The sequence below is a fragment of the Convolutriloba macropyga genome, chromosome 14, assembly GCF_964194025.1.
Source record: "Convolutriloba macropyga chromosome 14, txConMacr16.3, whole genome shotgun sequence".
Classification (NCBI taxonomy): domain Eukaryota; kingdom Metazoa; phylum Xenacoelomorpha; order Acoela; family Convolutidae; genus Convolutriloba; species Convolutriloba macropyga.
Window position 1 is genome coordinate 18,070,187 of NC_134481.1, and position 18,105 is coordinate 18,088,291.

Here is an 18,105-nt window from a genome sequence, read left to right on the forward strand (position 1 = left end):
CGATAATTAACGCTTTATTTCAGAGGCAGTTTCAACTTAAAATTCTTGATTGGGTTACAAATGAAAAAAAAAAGAAAGCTTTCATTTATATTCATCTTGATGCTTTTTTCATAAATCTTTATACGGCCTCTTCAAAAAGCTGATATACTTGTTTTTTTGGGTGAAATATAAAATGTCAATATCTATCTTTCTTTCAATTAGTATTGTATTATTTTTAAATTACTTCTCGCCAAGTGGAAATAGGCACAAAAAACAGAGGACGTTGAAAAATAACGAGCAACATAAACACTTTTTTCATGCTCGCTAGATTTTGGTAATGAATATCATAGAACCAAAGCGATAATTTTGAGGAAAATGTACTCCTTCAAATAAAAGCTGCAAAACTTACGCATTTTTGTTTCCTTCATGAATTTGGTCACCTTTTGCCTCGGCAAATTTTTCAGGTGCTTTTGTTTGCACCAATGGAAAAGGTTGAGTTATTAGCTTGGTCAGAGTTAACTATGAATAGACTACACAATGTCCGGACTTCTAATTTTTTGTTGAAAGCGTTAGTTAATTGCTTCGAAAAGAAACGCTAAAAACTAAAAACTGCAAGTATTTTAAAAACTTGCCTATATTTTCATCAGTAATCATCAAAAAATTCTATCCCACTGGTCACAAAACACTCACATGATTTTTGGTGAATGCTTTGAACCATGGTGGGAAAAAGTCATCGCATTCTCCACCAAGAATACCGCAAATCCTTTCAAAATCTTTGTTTCAGTAAATCTCGAAAACGATTGGTAAGTGGTGTCCCCAACTAGTCTAAGATAGGTTGAGTTAATGAGTGATGAAACAACAAGGAAGTTTTTGGGATGCTCGCGCCATGTTTAATTTTGACACTACTCTGTTCAAAAATTCAATATGTCTGGATATCGCTTTCATTTTCTGTCAACATTTCCTCTTCAATAGACTGGCTAATTGCTGAATTTTTGTGGACTTGTCTATGAATACCAAATCCAGTCCATTAAAAAGCCGTGTCAATGACATCCCCTGTCGACTACGTTTCGTCAACGCATATGACGATTTTGAAGCTTAATATAGTGAAAATCAATTTGAATGTGGCCAACTTCTCTGCATAGCAAAGCTAAAATTTCCATGCGCAGGTTTCTCGGAAATACTCTTGAGGTTCGCAATTTGAATGTTTCAAGCTCATTGTTTGAGTGGGTTTCAACGTAAAGGTTTTGAAACGGTTAAATTTTAAAATTGAAAGCAAACTGTTTTTTACATTACCCTTGCTGATATATCCATAAATATTTTAAACGACGCTTGTTTTCTGCGACGCTTGTTTTCTAAAAACCGCGTTACCCTCTTACAAATTGATAAATTTTTTCAACAAAAAGTATTCAAGAGGTTGATATACTTGCTTATTGGGCGGATTATAAAATGTCTCTACCAATTTTTCTTTCACTGAGTTTTGTAGTATGTTTCAATTTACTCCTCGCCAAGTTATCATGCGCATAAATTAATTAGACGTTGACAATTAACTCGGAACATAAACACTCTTTTTTCACGCTTGCAAGATTTTGTTGAAGAATATTGTAGAAGTAGTTTGAGTAAAGGGTATTCAATCAAGTAAAAACGGCAAAACTGGCGCCTTTTTGTTTCCTTGATAATTTTGGGCACACTGTGCCTCGACTAATTTTTTAGAAGCTTTTGTTTCCACAAAAAGGGTTGAGTTATTATTCTGGACAAAATTACTTACGAATATTCTACGTAACGTCTCAATTTTGAGTGAGTTTTTTTGGACCACCATTGCAATGAATCAAGAAATTGTTTTGGAAAAAATTTTGTTCCAAAATTTTTAATGGAAAAGTTGATTAACTTCGTCGGAATGAAGAGCTGGAAGACGAAAGTTTTTTCATTAATCACCATTAAATACAGCACAACTTATCCAAAAAATTGATCCCAATGGTCACAAAACACTCACACAAATTTCTGTGAATGCGTTGAACAGTGCTGGGAAAAAGTCAACGCGTTCTCTACCGAAACTATTAGAAATCATTTCAAAAATCTTTGTTTCAGTAAAACTCCAAAACGATTGGGAATTGGTGTGCAGAACTAGTTTAAGATAGGTTGAGTTATTGAGTGATGAGAAGCAAGGAAGCTTCTTGGGACGCTTGCGCCTTGTCCAATTTTGACACCAACTTTTTTAAAAAAAGTCAAAATGTCTGGATATCGCTTTCAATTTCCGTCTACGTTTCCTCTTCATTAGACTGGCTGATTCTTTATTGAAACTTTCTGTCAACCATGTTTTGGCCAAGCATATGACAATTTTGCAGGTTAATGCAATGCCAATCACATCGAATGTTACCAATATCTCTGCAGAGCAAAGCTAAATTTCCGATACGCAGGTCTCTCGAGAATATTCCTGAAGTTCGCAATTTGAGTTTTTCACGCCCATTATTTGAGTCTGCTTCAACTTAAATGTCATGAATTGGTTAAAATTTACAAGTAAAATTAAATCGTCATGAACGTTCCCCTTGGTGATATCTTCAAGAACTTATATATCGGCTCTTACGAATAGTTGATCTTGAAGCGAATATCGAACATAAGTTACTCATAAAGGTATATAATCGCTTATCGGGCGATTTATAAAATGTTTGTAAAAAGATTTCTTTTATTGAGTTTTGTAGTTTATTTTAATTCGATCTTCGCCAAGTGAGCATGAGCATAAAAAACAGGAGACGTTGAAAATTCACACAGAAATTCAGCAAAAAAAAAATTTTAAGCTCGCTAGATTTTGGTGACTAATATCGAAGACAAAATGAAACAGTTTGAGAGAACGTCATTCAGTCAACTAAAAGCGGCAACACTGGCGCGTTTTTATTTCCTTTATGTTTGGTCAATTTTTGCCACGGCAAATTTTTTTGGCGCTTTTGTTAGCACAAAAAGGGTTGATTTATTATCTTTGTCAAAGTTACCTATGAATATACTTCATATTTTTTTAATATTAATTTTGAGTTTTTTTGTACAACCATTGCATTGAATCAAGAAATTGTTTTGGAAAAATTTTTGTTCCTAAATTTTTGATGAACGCCTCAGTTAAATGCGTCGAAATGAACAGAGAAAAACCGCAATTTTTTTCAAATTTCGCCGATAAATTTAGCACAACTTATCCAACAAATCGATCTGGTCACAAAACACTCACACCAATTCCAGTGAATGCGTTGAGCCGTGGTGGGAAAAAATCAACGCGTTCTCTACCAAAACTCTACAAATCGTTTTCAAAGTCTTTGCTTGAGTAAAGCTCCATAAAATTTGGGAATTGGTGTTCAGAACTAGTTTACGATAGGTTGAGTGATTGATTGACGAGAAGCAAGGAAGCTTGTTGGGATGCTCGCGCCTTGTTCAATTTTGACACTACTTGTTTTCGAAAATTCAATATGACTGGATATCGTTTCCAATTTCTGTCTACATTTCCTCTTCACTAGAGTGGCTAACTCCTGATCTTTTGAGGCCTTTTCTATGACAACCAAATCCCACCCTTAAAAAAAACCGTTCCTTTGAAATCCCCTGTCAAACATGTTTTGCCCACGCAAATGACAATTTTGCAGGTTAATGCAATGCCAATCACATCGAATGTTACCAATATCTCTGCAGAGCAAAGCTAAATTTCCGATACGCAAGTTTCTCGAAGATAATCTTGAAGTTCGCATTTTGATTATTTTACGCCCATTATTTGAGTCGGTTTCAACTTAAAAGTCTTAAATTGGTTAAAATTTACAAGTGAAAGCAAACCGTCATGAACGTTCCCCTTGGTGATATCTTCAAAATTTTGTATATGGCCTCTTGCTTTCAAAGTCTTTGCTTGAGTAAAGCTCCATTAAATTTGGGAATTGGTGTTCAAAACTAGTTTACGATAGGTTGAGTGATTGATTGACGAGAAGCAAGAAAGCTTGTTGGGATGCTCGCGCCTTGTTCAATTTTGACACTACTTTTTTTCAAAAATTCAATATGACTTGATATCGTTTTCAATTTGTGTCTACATTTTCTCTTCACTAGATTGGCTAACTCCTGATCTTTCGAGGCCTTTTCTATGACAACCAAATCCCGCCCTTAAAAAAACCGTTTCATTGAAATCCCCTGTCAAATATGTTTTGCCCACGCAAATGACAATTTTGCAGATTAATGCAATGCCAATCACATCGAATGTTACCAATATCTCTGCAGAGCAAAGCTAAATTTCCGATACGCAGGTTTCTCGAAGATAATCTTGAAGTTCGCATTTTGATTATTTTACGCCCATTATTTGAGTCGGTTTCAACTTAAAGTTCTTAAATCGGTTAAAATTTACAAGTGAAAGCAAACCGTCATGAACGTTCCCCTTGGTGATATCTTCAAAATTTTGTATATGGCCTCTTGCTTTCAAAGTCTTTGATTGAGTAAAGCTCCATTAAATTTGGGAATTGGTGTTCAAAACTAGTTTACGATAGGTTGAGTGATTGATTGACGAGAAGCAAGGAAGCTTCTTGGGATGCTCGCGCCTTGTTCAATTTTGACACTACTTGTTTTCAAAAATTCAATATGACTGGATATCGTTTCCAATTTCTGTCTACATTTCCTCTTCACTAGAGTGGCTAACTCCTGATCTTTTGAGGCCTTTTCTATGACAACCAAATCCCGCCCTTAAAAAAAACCGTTCCTTTGAAATCCCCTGTCAAACATGTTTTGCCCACGCAAATGACAATTTTGCAGGTTAATGCAATGCCAATCACATCGAATGTTACCAATATCTCTGCAGAGCAAAGCTAAATTTCCGATACGCAGGTTTCTCGAAGATAATCTTGAAGTTCGCATTTTGATTATTTCACGCCCATTATTTGAGTCGGTTTCAACTTAAAGTTCTTAAATCGGTTAAAACTTACAAGTGAAAGCAAACCGTCATGAACGTTCCCCTTGGTGATATCTTCAAAATTTTGTATATGGCCTCTTGCTTTCAAAGTCTTTGATTGAGTAAAGCTCCATTAAATTTGGGAATTGGTGTTCAAAACTAGTTTACGATAGGTTGAGTGATTGATTGACGAGAAGCAAGGAAGCTTGTTGGGATGCTCGCGCCTTGTTCAATTTTGACACCACATTTTTTTCAAAAATTCAATATGACTTGATATCGTTTTCAATTTCTGTCTACATTTCCTCTTCACTAGATTGGCTAAGTCCTGATCTTTCGAGGCCTTTTCTATGACAACCAAATCCCGCCCTTAAAAAAACCGTTTCATTGAAATCCCCTGTCAAACATGTTTTGCCCACGCAAATGACATTTTCGCAGGTTAATGCAATGCCAATCACATCGAATGTTACCAATATCTCTGCAGAGCAAAGCTAGTTTTCCGATACGCAGGTTTCTCGAAGATAATCTTGAAGTTCGCAATTTGAGTATTTCACGCCCATTATTTGAGTCGCTTTCAACTTAAAGGTCTTAAATCGGTTAAAATTTACAAGTGAAAGCAAACCGTCATGAACGTTCCCCTTGGTGATATCTTCAAAAACTTGTATATGGCCTCTTGTTTTCAAAGTCTTTGCATGAGTTAAGCTCCCTAAAATTTGGGAATTGGTGTTCAAAACTAGTTTACGATAGGTTGAGTGATTGATTGACGAGAAGCAAGGAAACTTTTGTTGGGATGCTCGCGCCTTGTTCAGTTTTGACACTACTGTTTTTCAAAAATTCAATATGACTGGATATCGTTTTCAATTTCTGTCTACATTTCAAAAAGCTGACATACTTGCTATTTATAAACCGTCTTTACCAAGATTTGTTTTAATGAGTTTTTTAGTTAAAACTATTTTAATCTTCGCCAAATGAGCCTGCGCATAAAAAACAGAGACGTTTAAAATTAACTCAGAGCATAAGCAATATTTTTTCACTCTCGCTAGATTTTGGTAATGAATATCGAAGAAAAAATGAAACAGTTTGAGCCAAGGTATTCACTCAACTAAATGTGGCAACTCTGGTTCGTATTTGTTTTTTTCATGATTTTGGTCACCTTTTGCTTTTGCAAAATTTATTGTTGCTTTTGATTCCACCAAAAAATTAGTTAAAATTTTGGCATGGTCAAAGTTACCAATGAATAGACTCTACGAAGTCTAAACAAAATATTGAATTCTTTTGGGGGACGACTGTTGCAATGAATCAAGCGAAGCTTTGTGAAAAAACAGCTGAAAACAAGAAATCTTTCCAAAATTTGATAGTAAATTCAACGGAAATCATCAGAAAACATTTGATCCTGAATGTGAAAAAACACACACAGGAATTGCGTTGAATGCGTTGAACCGTGGTGTGAAAAAAATCCTTGCTCTGCAAAAAAACCGCAAAACTTTTTAAAAGTCTTTGTTTCAGTAAAACTCGAAAAAGATTGTGAATTGATGTCCACAACTAGTCTAAGATAAGTTGAGTTCACGAGTGATGAGAAGCAAGGAAGCTTCATTAGATGATTGCGCTTTGTTCAATTTACCTCTAATATTTACAAAAAACTCAAACACCAGTTACATGAAACTTCTTTTATAGGAGGGTTTAGACAGCACAAAAGACAAAAACACTGTCGCCTCTATTTTAAAGACATTGAATTCATTGAAGTCCTTTTACAGCTGTTAGTGCTGGATACCGTTTTTAAATTCTGTCTATATCTCCTCTTCACTAGAGTGGCTAACTCCTGATCTTTCGAGGTCTTTTCTATGACAACCAAATCCCGCCCTTAGAAAAAAGTTCCACTGAAACTCCCTGTCAACCATGTTTTGCCCACGCATATGACAATTTTGCATGTTAATGCAATGCCAATCACATCGAATGTTACCAATATCTCTGCAGAACAAAGCTAAATTTCCGATACGCAGGTTTCTCGAAGATATTCCTGAAGTTCGCAATTGAGTATTTCACGCTCATTATCTGAGTCGTTTTCGACTTAAAGGACTTGAATTGGTTAAAATTGAAATGTGAAAAATTCCCGTAATTTACATTCCCCTGGGTGATATTTCCACAAATGTTTTTACGGACACTTGTTTCATAAACACCGCGTAACCCTCTAACGAATCCTTGATCCTTTTTGAACATAAGTATTCAAAAGGCTGATATACATGCTTATTGGGCGAATTATATAATGTCTCTATCATGTTTTTTTTTCAGAGTTGTGTAGTGTTTTTTGGTTTGATCTTTGCCCAATGAGCATATAAACTAGAAAGAGAAGACGTTAAAAAAACAATTTGCAAAATAAACACACTTTTTTTAACTATCGCTAGATTTTGCTGCTGAATGTTGTAGAAAAAATGAAATAGTTTGAATTAAAGGTATTCAATAAGTTAAAAGCCGCAATACTGGCGCGTTTTGTTGCCTTTTCGATTTTGGTCACACTTTGCCTCGGCAACATTTTTTTGGTGCTTCTGATTCCACTAAAAAATTAGTTAAAATATTGGCTTTGTCACAGTTACCTATGAATAGACTCTATGAAGTGTGAACTTAATTTTGAATTCTTTTTGAGTACAACCGTTGCAATGATTCAAGTGAAATTTTGTAAAATAACAGCTAAAAACAGCAAATAATTTAAAGATTTGCTGGTAAATTCAACAGAAATCATCAGAAAACATTTGATCCTGAACGTGAAAAAACACACACAGGAATTGCGTTAAATGCGTTGAACCGTGGTGCGAAAAAATCCGTTCTTTAAAAAAAATACCACAAAAATTTTAAATGTATTTTTTTCAGTAAAACTCGAAAAAGATTGTGAATATATGTCCACAACCATTCTAAGATAGATTGAGTTCACGGGTGATGATAACCAACGAAGCTTCGTTAGATGCCTGCGCCTTGTTCAATTTTGCAACCAATTTTTTCAAAAAGTCAAACACCATTTACGTGAAACTTCCTTCGTAGGATGGTTTAGACAGCACAGAAGACAAAAACAATGGCGCCACTATTTTTCAGGACATTGAAATCTTCTGCATGGAAGTCGATTTGCAGCTGTTTGTTCTGGATATCGTTTTCAATTTCTGTCTTCATTTCCACTTTTCTAGGCTGGCTAATTCCTGAGTTTCCATTGACTTGTCTATGAACACCAAATGGAGTCAATAAAAAGCCGTGTCGCTGATATCACCTGTCAACCACGTTTTGTTAACTCATATGACGGCTTTGCAGCTGAATGCATTGAAAGTCACATCAAATGTGACCAATTTCTCAGCATAGCAATGCTAAATTTTCCATACGCAGGTTTCTCAAATATTTTCCTGAAGTTAACAATTCGAAATTTCACACTCATTATTTGAGCCGGTTTCAATTTGAAGGTCTTGAATTGGTTTAAATTTAAATGTGAAAAATTCCCGTAATTTACGTTCTTTTTGATGATGTTTACAAAAATGTTTTTACAGACGCTTGTTTCATAAACACCGCGTAATTATCTAACGAATCGTTGATCCTTTTTGAACATAAGGTATTCAAAAGGCTGATATACACGCTTATTGGGCGAATTATAGTATTTCTCTACAAAGTTGTCTTTCACTGAGATGTGTAAAATTTTTTTAGTTTAATCTTTGCCCAAAGAGCATATAAATAAGAAACAGGAGACGTTAAAAAATAATTCGCAACATAAACACAATTTTTTCACTATCGCTAGATTTTGCTACTGAATGTTGTAGAAAAAATGAAACAGTTTGAATGAAAGGTATTCAATCAGTTAAAAGCCGCAATAATGGCGCGTTTTGTTGCCTTTTCCATTTTGGTCACACTTTGCCTCGGCATCATTTTTTTGGTGCTTTTGATTCCACTAAAAAAATAGTTAATATATTGGCTTGGTCACAGTTACCTATGAGTAGACTCTACGAAGTGTGAATTTAAATTTGAACTCTTTTTGGGGACAACCGTTCTAATGATCCAACTGAAATTTTGAAAAAGAACAGCTAAAAACAACAAATGTTTTCAAGATTTGCTGGTAATTTAAAAAAAAGTAATCAGAAAATATTTGATTGCAATTGTGGCAAAAGACACACAGGTTTTGCGTTGAATGCGTTGAACCGTGGTGGGAAAAAATTATTTTTTTACCAAAATTACCGCAAATCTTTTCAAAAGTCTTTGTTTCAATAAAACTCAAAAATTATTGAGAACTGGTGTAAACAACTAGTCTAAGATAGGGTGAGTTCACCAGTGATGATAAGCAACGAAGCTTCGTTCGATGCTTGCGCATTGTTCAATTTTGCAAAAACTTTTTTCAAAAAAGTCAAACACCAGTTACATGAAACTTATTTTATAAGATGGTCTAGACAGCACAAAAGACAAAACGCTGTTGCCACTATTTTTTTTGACATTGAATTCTTCTGCATGGAAGTCGATTTGCAGCTGTTAGTTCTGGATATCATTTTCAACTTCTGTCTACATTTCAACTCAACTAGTCTGGCTAATTCCTAAATCTTCGTGGACTTGTCTATGAACACCAAATCCAGCCCTTAAAACAGTCGTGTCGCTGACATCCCCTGTCAAAAACGTTTCTTTAACGCGTATGACAATTTTGCAGCCTAATGCAGGGAAAATCACATCGAATGTGACCAACCTCTCTGCATAGCAAAACTAAAGTTTCCATACCCAGGTCTCTCGAATATATTCCTGAAGTTCGCAATTCGAAATTTCACGCTCATTATTTGAGTCGTTTTCAACTTGAAGGACTTGAATTGGTTAAAATTTAAATGTGAAAAATTCCCGTAATTTACGTTCTTTTTGATGATGTTTACAAAAATGTTTTTACAGACGCTTGTTTCATAAACACCGCGTAATTATCTAACGAATCGTTGATCCTTTTTGAACATAAGGTATTCGAAAGGCTGATATACACGCTTATTGGGCGAATTATAGTATGTCTCTACAAAGTTGTCTTTCACTGAGATGTGTAAATTTTTTTAAGTTTAATCTTTGCCCAAAGAGCATATAAATAAGAAACAGGAGACGTTAAAAAATAATTCGCAACATAAACACAATTTTTTCACTATCGCTAGATTTTGCTACTGAATGTTGTAGAAAAAATGAAACAGTTTGAATGAAAGGTATTCAATCAGTTAAAAGCCGCAATAATGGCGCGTTTTGTTGCCTTTTCCATTTTGGTCACACTTTGCCTCGGCAACATTTTTTTGGTGCTTTTGATTCCACTAAAAAATTAGTTAAAATATTGGCTTTGTCACAGTTACCTATGAATAGACTCTATGAAGTGTGAACTTAATTTTGAATTCTTTTTGAGTATAACCGTTGCAATGATTCAAGTGAAATTTTGTAAAATAACAGCTAAAAACAGCAAATAATTTAAAGATTTGCTGGTAAATTCAACAGAAATCATCAGAAAACATTTGATCCTGAACGTGAAAAAACACACACAGGAATTGCGTTAACACAGGAATTCCCAAATTTTACGTTTCCCTTGGTGATATTTTCACAAACTTTTTTACGGACGCTTGTTTCATAAACACCGCCTAACCCTCTTACAAATCGTTGATCCATTTTGAAGAAAAGGTATACAAAAGGCTGATATTCTTGTCTATTTGGCAAATTTTTTATTTTCTCGACCAATATTTCTTTCACTGAGTTCTGTAGTATTTTTTGAATTTACTCCTCGCCAAATGAGTGTCCAGATAAAAAACAGAAGACGTTGAAAATAAACTCGCAACATAAACACTCTTTTTTGTGATCGCTAGAACTTGTTACTGAATATTGTAGAAAAAACGAAATAGTTTGAGCAAAAGTTATCATTCAATTGAAAGCCGCAAAACTGGCGGATGTTTATTTCCTTCAAAATTTTAGCCGCGTCAATAATTTCAGCTGCTTATGTTTTCACCAAAAACTTGGTTGAGTTATAAGCTTGGTCAAAGTTAAGTATGAATAGACTCTATAAAATCCAAACTTCATTTTTAAGTTTTTTGGGGGGAACCGTTGCAACAATTAGACAAAATTTTTTGTAAAAAGTGTGGCTCTTAATTTTTTAAATGAAAATGTTATGTAAATGTTTCAAAAAGAGCAGCTAGAAACCGCAAGTGTGTTATGAATTTGCTGATAAAATCAACAATTGTATCAACAATTGATCCCAATTGTAACAAAACACTCAGAGGAGTCGCGTTGAGTGCGTTGAACCCTGGTGGGAGAAAAATCAAGCCTTCTTTGTCAAAACTTTTGCAAATCAATTGAAATGTCTTTGCATCAGTGAATTTTGAAGAAAAGGACTTGATGTCCACAACTGGTCTAAGATAGGTTGAGTTTACGACTGATGAGAACCAAGGAAGATTCGTGAGATGCTTGCACCTTGTTCTTTTTTGGCACTACTTTTCGAATAAGTCAAACACCAGTATATTTGTTTTCTTTGTAGGAATGCGTAGACAGCAAAAAAGAATAGAACGTCGTCGCCTCAATACTTCAAGACAATGATATTTTTTGTATGGAAATTGATTCGCAGCTGTTAGTGTTGTATATCGCTTTAAACTTCTGTCGACAGTCCCTCCTTACTGCACTGGTTAAATCCTGAACGTTAGCGTTTGCTCTATGAACACCAAATCCAGCCCATAGATAAGCCGTGCCATTGACATCCCCTGTCAAGCATGTTTTGTGAACGCACCGAACAGTACTGGAACATAATGCAATGCAAATCACGTTGAAAGTTACCAAATTCTCTGCCTAGCAGAGCTTGAAACGACGACGCAATTTGAATATTTCACGATCATTTCCTGAGTTGGATTCCACTTAAATGCTTTGAATCGTCTTCAATTAAACGCGAAGGAACACTGTCTTTTACATTCCTCTTGATGATATCTTTTAAATCTTTTTTGGCCTCTCTTTTCCTTAACATTGCGCAACCCTCTTACAAATCGGTGATGTTTCCTGAACATAAGCTGTTCAAATGGCAATATATTCGCTTACTGGGCGATTTATAAAATGTCTCAAGCAAGTCTTCTTTCATGGAGTGTTGTAGTGTTTTTTAAGTTACTCATCGCCAAGTTGGCATGAGCATAAAAAACAGGAGACGTTGAAAAATAACCAGCAATATAAACGTTTTTTCTTCACGCTTGCTAAATTTTGTTAGTGAATATTGTAGAAAAAATGAAGAAGTTTGAGCAAAAGATTTTCAATCATATAAAAGCGTCAAAACTGGCGTGTTTTTGTTTCCTTCTTAAATTTGGTCACAGTTAGCCTCGTTGGGTTTTTCAGGTGCCTTTGTCTCCACCCAATTTTTTTTTGAATTGTTGGTTTGATCAGTGTTACCTATGAAAAGATTCTACAAAGTCCGATATCTAATTTTGATTTCATTTTTGCGAAAACCATGCGAAAAACTTGCTGATGATTTTAGCAGAAGTTGTCAGAAATTATTCCACCTCAATGGTCAGAAAACACTCACAGGAATTGCGGTGAGTGCGTTGAACCAGTCTGGAAAAAAGTCACCACGTTCTCTGCCAAAATTACCGCAAATCTTTTGAAACTCTTTGATTCAAGATATCTAAAAAATAGAATTGCAATAAATTCAAGTCGAAAGGTTTCATCAACGCTGTTAGTTCCTTTGTAAATTAATTGGTCTTCTAGCAACAGAAATGAGGTTTCATTTTCAAAATCAGGGCTTTCGCCGTGCGTTATTTTCGAGAATGTGTCCGGAAGTGACCACAAAGGAACTTGCTTCCAAATATTGCTCTCTTCTGAAAATGTTATTGAATATACTATTGATTTTTTTTACGCAATGTCCTTGTTTGATGTCCAAATTACTAATAATAGTTTAACAGGGATTTGTCGTTTTTTTAACCGTGGATTCTTCTCATAATTGTTATTAATATACGACTTGGCACGACTACAAAAAAGCGACACTATTAACCAATTATCAATGCAACATGTTTTATGGTGATCTCAAAGCTGGCAGCAGCATTCATAACCCTCAGTTGAACATTATTTTTATTAGCTCTGTGTTGAAACCAGATGAAAGCCTCAAATAAAGACTCAAAGATTGTTCCTCTTTCTCTGTAACTGACGTTTACAATGCTTTGAAGCTTTCCAATAATGATTAATATATGGGCAGCGATTTCATTCCATCGTTGATTTATCAGACTGCGCTCATCTAATGGCACCCTTGAATTTCAATTAAAAAAAAATTATTGAGATCTTCTGTGTGGCTTTTGGAAACCCTGCGAAACCCATCTTTAACTTTACTTACGCTCGGGTGCGAGATCAAATTAAGAGGCATAAACATGGTTTCATGAGGAATCGCAGCACTGTTAGCCAAATTTTAGCCTATTTTGAGAGTGTCTATAGTAGCAGAGACTACCTTGCAGTTTATTTGGCGGTACATTTTGACGTCGCGAAACCATTTGCTTTTTTCTCATATTATGTACTACTGTTAAAAATAGCATCTCTTTGTTTTGATTCTGCCTTTATTGCATTGTTTGAGTCTTAGGACACAGAAAGTTAGGACTGTAAGACACAGAAAGTTAAAATTGATAATGTTTTCTATAACGAAATTAGTGTTAATTTTGGTGTTCCTCGGAGTAGCGTCTTGGGGCCGCTTTTTTCATTTCGTTCATTAATGATGTGATGGAATTGCTCGAACATTTTAAATCTTATTTGTATTGTGACGACCTCAAATTTTTTACTGAGTCTCTGTCAAGTGACATTCAAAGAGCTTTGAATTTCTAAATTTTTTCGTCGGTCAATGTGTTCGACTTTCACCCGAAAAAATGCAAGCTCATTTCTTTTGGACAACATAACGTTGCGGAACTCAATCTCAAAGGCTCACTTCTTCACCACTTAGACCCTATCGGGGAATTGTGACCCTATCGGGGAACTGCCATTTGTTAAAACCTCACTTGTGATAGACATATCAATCAGTGTAGTGCGAAAACTTCAAGAGTCTTAAATTTTTTGGAACGAATTGCTCCGACGAGAGTAACTGTCTCCAGGCGGAAACTTCTATATAAGAAATTTGTTCAGTCAAATTTGCAATACGTAGTTCTGACATGGCACCCCTTTCTAGTGTCCCTAAGAAAACTTGAAAAATTCCAATTTCGTTGTGTGAAGTGGACTCTTTGTACCGGTAACAGAAGTTATGATGATAAGCGCCTAAAGTTTTCTCCTACATGTTTATTTGTAGATATGTCAGTGTTTTAGTATATAAAGTTTTTGTGTTTCCCTAAAGAAGAATTGAGCTTCTTACTACTGCCTATAAGATCTGTGTGACGCATCTGATAGAAATTCTTCTCAGCGGTAAAAGGCATAGTTTAGAGGAACTTTTTCGCACAAGTGCAATCAGTAGGTGTTTTTTTGTTTCTATTGTTGTGCATAAATAACAATTCAACGAAAAACTCTGATTTTTTGGAGCCAAGATTTACAGAAATATGGCTGTGATCTAGATTGAAGCTATTTCTATACATTTTCAATTACGTGACTTATGTCTTCTGATAACATGAAGAGTATCGTTTTTCATTATTGCTTCCACTTGGGTGTTTGCCTTTCGGGATCCTATTCTGTATGATAGACATTTTTTAGGTCTGTTTTAGGTCTTGCATAATTTTTTCCTTCAAATATTTTTTGGAAGGGGTTTTTGAGAATTTTTGATTTAGCTTTGTTTTTTGTTGTTGTCATACATCACCTTACTATCAAAAACAACATTTCGTTGTTGTTGGCGTCAAAAATACTTTGCCATTAGTATTGAAGTTAAACAAATGGACCGAATTAATCAGTTTTTTAATTTTAATTGACAAATTTGGGAGGGGGTCAAACTCTACGAACCGTGCCTCACACCATGAAATTACGTTAATAAAAAAGTTTTCGGTGAATTTCATATGGAAGCTTGTGAGTGGTAAGGCTTTAAGAGTACGTAATTTCCCGGCTGCTTATCACAATTCTGGGGCCATATGTCAAATCGAATACACAACATTTCTAAAAACTGTCAATCGGCTGTAGATATAAACAAGATCTCAGTCAACTAAAGCTATAAAATCAATGGTGGTTCAATTACCGTTCCTCAATTCACTTTGTTGCTAAATTGTTGAACCAGGTGTTCTAAAGTGCTCAGTTATGTTTGCTGGATTTGATGTGAAATCTTCAGAACAAGACGTTTTTCAAGCTTTTTACAGTTTTTTTAACAGTTCAATTCTAGTTCCCATATACAGGTTTTTTTCTTTGCAGTAGTCGAAAAAAGACTCCAATAAAAAATTCTATACTCTTTTTGGATCCCCCGGTGTTTTTTGTGACCCCCGTTACAAATTATATGTTGCTATACAGCACTTTACTTTGTAAGAAAATAGCACGTGCGCCTGGAAGGTCATAAAAGATTTATGCTCGCTAATCTGTGGGGAGGCGCAGCGAAACAGAATAGATCCCTATTTTTGCTCCATAATCTTTCCCTACATTAAGAAATCTCATGAAGATTTTTGTGAGCCATTCCTAACATCTCTAAGTGTAAGAGATGAATCTTCTGGAAACTGTTTATTGACTAATATTAAAGACAGAAAGATTGCATATAAAACTAATACTGAACTCTAAGAAAACTGTGAAAAACTTTGAACATTTTTGTACTCAATGGTTCAGGCTGACCTCCGCAAACAAAACTGTGGACTTTGGAACACATGGGTCAAAAACCTAGCAGACAGTTTTACTGAGGAACGGTAGCTGGACCACCTTTACCGTTTTAGCTTTAACTGACTGAGATCTGGTTTTTGTCTAATAAAGTTTGACAATTTTGAGAATCGTTTTGTGTATTGGATTACCCCCCGAGTAGACCAACTTCGAAGTTTCGGTTCTTTAGTATTACTTCAATGTTGTGTAGCTCTATAATTATTACGTACGGCGTGGAAATTGATTGTCAACTTAGTTCATAAAAGGTGAAAACTTTTACAGCAAAATTAATAGTTTTGATGAAGACTTCCGACTTAACATCATTGCGCGTTTTTCCAGTTTTTAACTGAATCAACAATTTACCAAAGAATTGCCGACATTTTGACAGAGAACGCGTTGAAAAGTTTCCGATGCTGTCCAACACATACACCGCAATTCTTATGAGCGTTTTGTAACTATTTAGACCAGTAAACTTTTGGATGGTTTCTCTATATACTAGCTGCAAATTTTTAGTAACTTTGCATTTTTTTAGCGTTTTCCCCAACGCATTTAACTAGCGCATTCAACATTAATAGCCCCACGTTTTGCAACAGTTTTGCTGAATTCAATGCAATATTTGTATCAAAAAAGATATCAGCATTAATGTTGAAAGTTTTAGAGTCTGATCAAAGGTAATTTTGACCCAGGCATTAATACCCAAATTTTTGTTGGAGACAAAAAGCACCTGAAAGCTTTGTCGAAGCAAAATGTGCCCGAAATATTGAGGGAAACAAAAACGCGCTAAATTTGTATCTTTCAATTGTTCGAATTTCTACAAAAATCATTACCAAAATATGGCGCGCATGAGAAAGAAAGTTTGTGTTGCTCAGTAATTTTTAGCGTATCCTGTTTTTTATGCGCACTTGGCGAGGAATAAATTAAAAAAACTACGATAGTCAAAGGAGGAAACCTTGGAAAAGACATTTCATAATTCTCCCAATAAGCTAGTATATCAGCCTTTTGAATACTTATGTTCAGAAGAGAATCAATGCTTCGTAGGAGGGTTGCGGTTCGTTTAGAAAACGAGGGGTCGTAAAATGATTTATGAAGGGATCTACAATTGGAACTGAAGTGACGGTTTTCTTTCAAAATGTGACCGATTCAAAAATTTTGAGTTGAAACCTACCCAAGAATTACTCGTGAAATACCCAAGAAAAAAGCGTGAAATACTCAAATCGCCTCTTCGTTTCATATTCTCAATCTCTTTGAGAAACCAGCGTATTTGCTATCAAGAAAAATTGGACAAGGGCAATAAGTGCATGAGGAAATTGATAATATTGCAACTACATCCAAAATCTTCTTCTTCCCTTCCAGAGAATGCTTTGAAGACAAATGCCATGATATTTAAATGTAAAACGCAAAATAAGAAGCAATCACTCATGAAATTAGAGTACACGGAACGTAAACTTTAGAACGGTATTTACTATGTTCATCGCCACTTTGTTCTGAATGGCTTTTAAAGTCGCCGTCATAGATTCTTGGTAAAGACATTTCGTAATTCTCCCAATACGCAAGTATATCAGCCTTTTGAATACCTCTGTCCAAAAAAGAATCAACGCTTTATAGGAGTGCTGCGCTTTGTTTAGGAAACGAGATAAGTTGTTAAAATTATCCAGCAGTCCCGAATAAAAATTGTTGCACTAATCCCAAATTTGAAGTACAACCCATGCAAAAACTCTGAGATTACTGTTTCAGTTTCTGGTCGGTAACCTCTGGTATCCCGGGTTTAGCAAGCGTTAACTTTATATTTGTGTAGTGACCGTAAGGGTTTTGACAAGAGACCAAATATTTTGTTCTGTAATGTCTCCAAACTGCTTGAAAAGGCAATCGTTGAGTTCCTATGTGTTTATCTAGAAGATCAGTTGCATGAAAATCATTTTTGTTTTTACAAAGCTAGATTACATGTTTTGCTACCTCATGAACACAAACTCATACACATCAAATTCATATACATTGCGAACGTTCGGTGACTGTAAACTCAAAAATTGTAGGGGTGTTGCCGAAGGCTTATCAAAAAAACATGTAAACTTATTAAACCTATTAAATAGATATGTTATTCAAAATGTCGAGTACCGTGGGTGTCCTTTCGTGAACAGTTTTGAGAAACTTGGTATTGTATTGTGTGGGAGCCAGCTGCCTTGATAGCATTACAAAAAGACAGCCGCAGAGTTTGAGACGCAGGTTTTGGTCCCAGTGCACTGCCATCAGAGGATTGAACCTCAATCCCCACGCTAAAAACTCATCCTCCCAACATCTCAGACTGCTTGAGAACGGTTTTTGGAGCAGGAATATAAATATCGTACTTTGGCAAGACGTGATTAGCAACAGCCTCAATAGACACAAGAGCAACTTCCAAGCCTGTGAGACCAATAGGCTTCCTATCATCATCAAGGATTTCAGAATAGGTTTGTTGCAATAATCTACACTCGGCGCCATGGTAACATGTGCATTTTCAATGAGCTGAAGGATTCCACTACTCT

General features: G+C 35.4%; 2 protein-coding genes across 3 annotated transcripts in view; both read left to right on the plus strand.

The window, feature by feature from the left end:
* Positions 1–18,105, plus strand: part of LOC142353110 (uncharacterized) — a 576,000-nt gene that overhangs the window by 449,391 nt on the left and 108,504 nt on the right. The gene's annotated exons all lie outside the window — the stretch shown is intronic.
* The window catches only part of LOC142353105 (uncharacterized), a 96,108-nt gene continuing 95,651 nt past the window's right edge, over positions 17,649–18,105 (plus strand). For both annotated transcript variants that reach the window (XM_075405309.1, XM_075405310.1), the window contains exon 1: positions 17,649–17,661. The gene's annotated coding sequence lies outside the window, so the exon portion shown is untranslated. The remainder of the gene's footprint in view (positions 17,662–18,105) is intronic.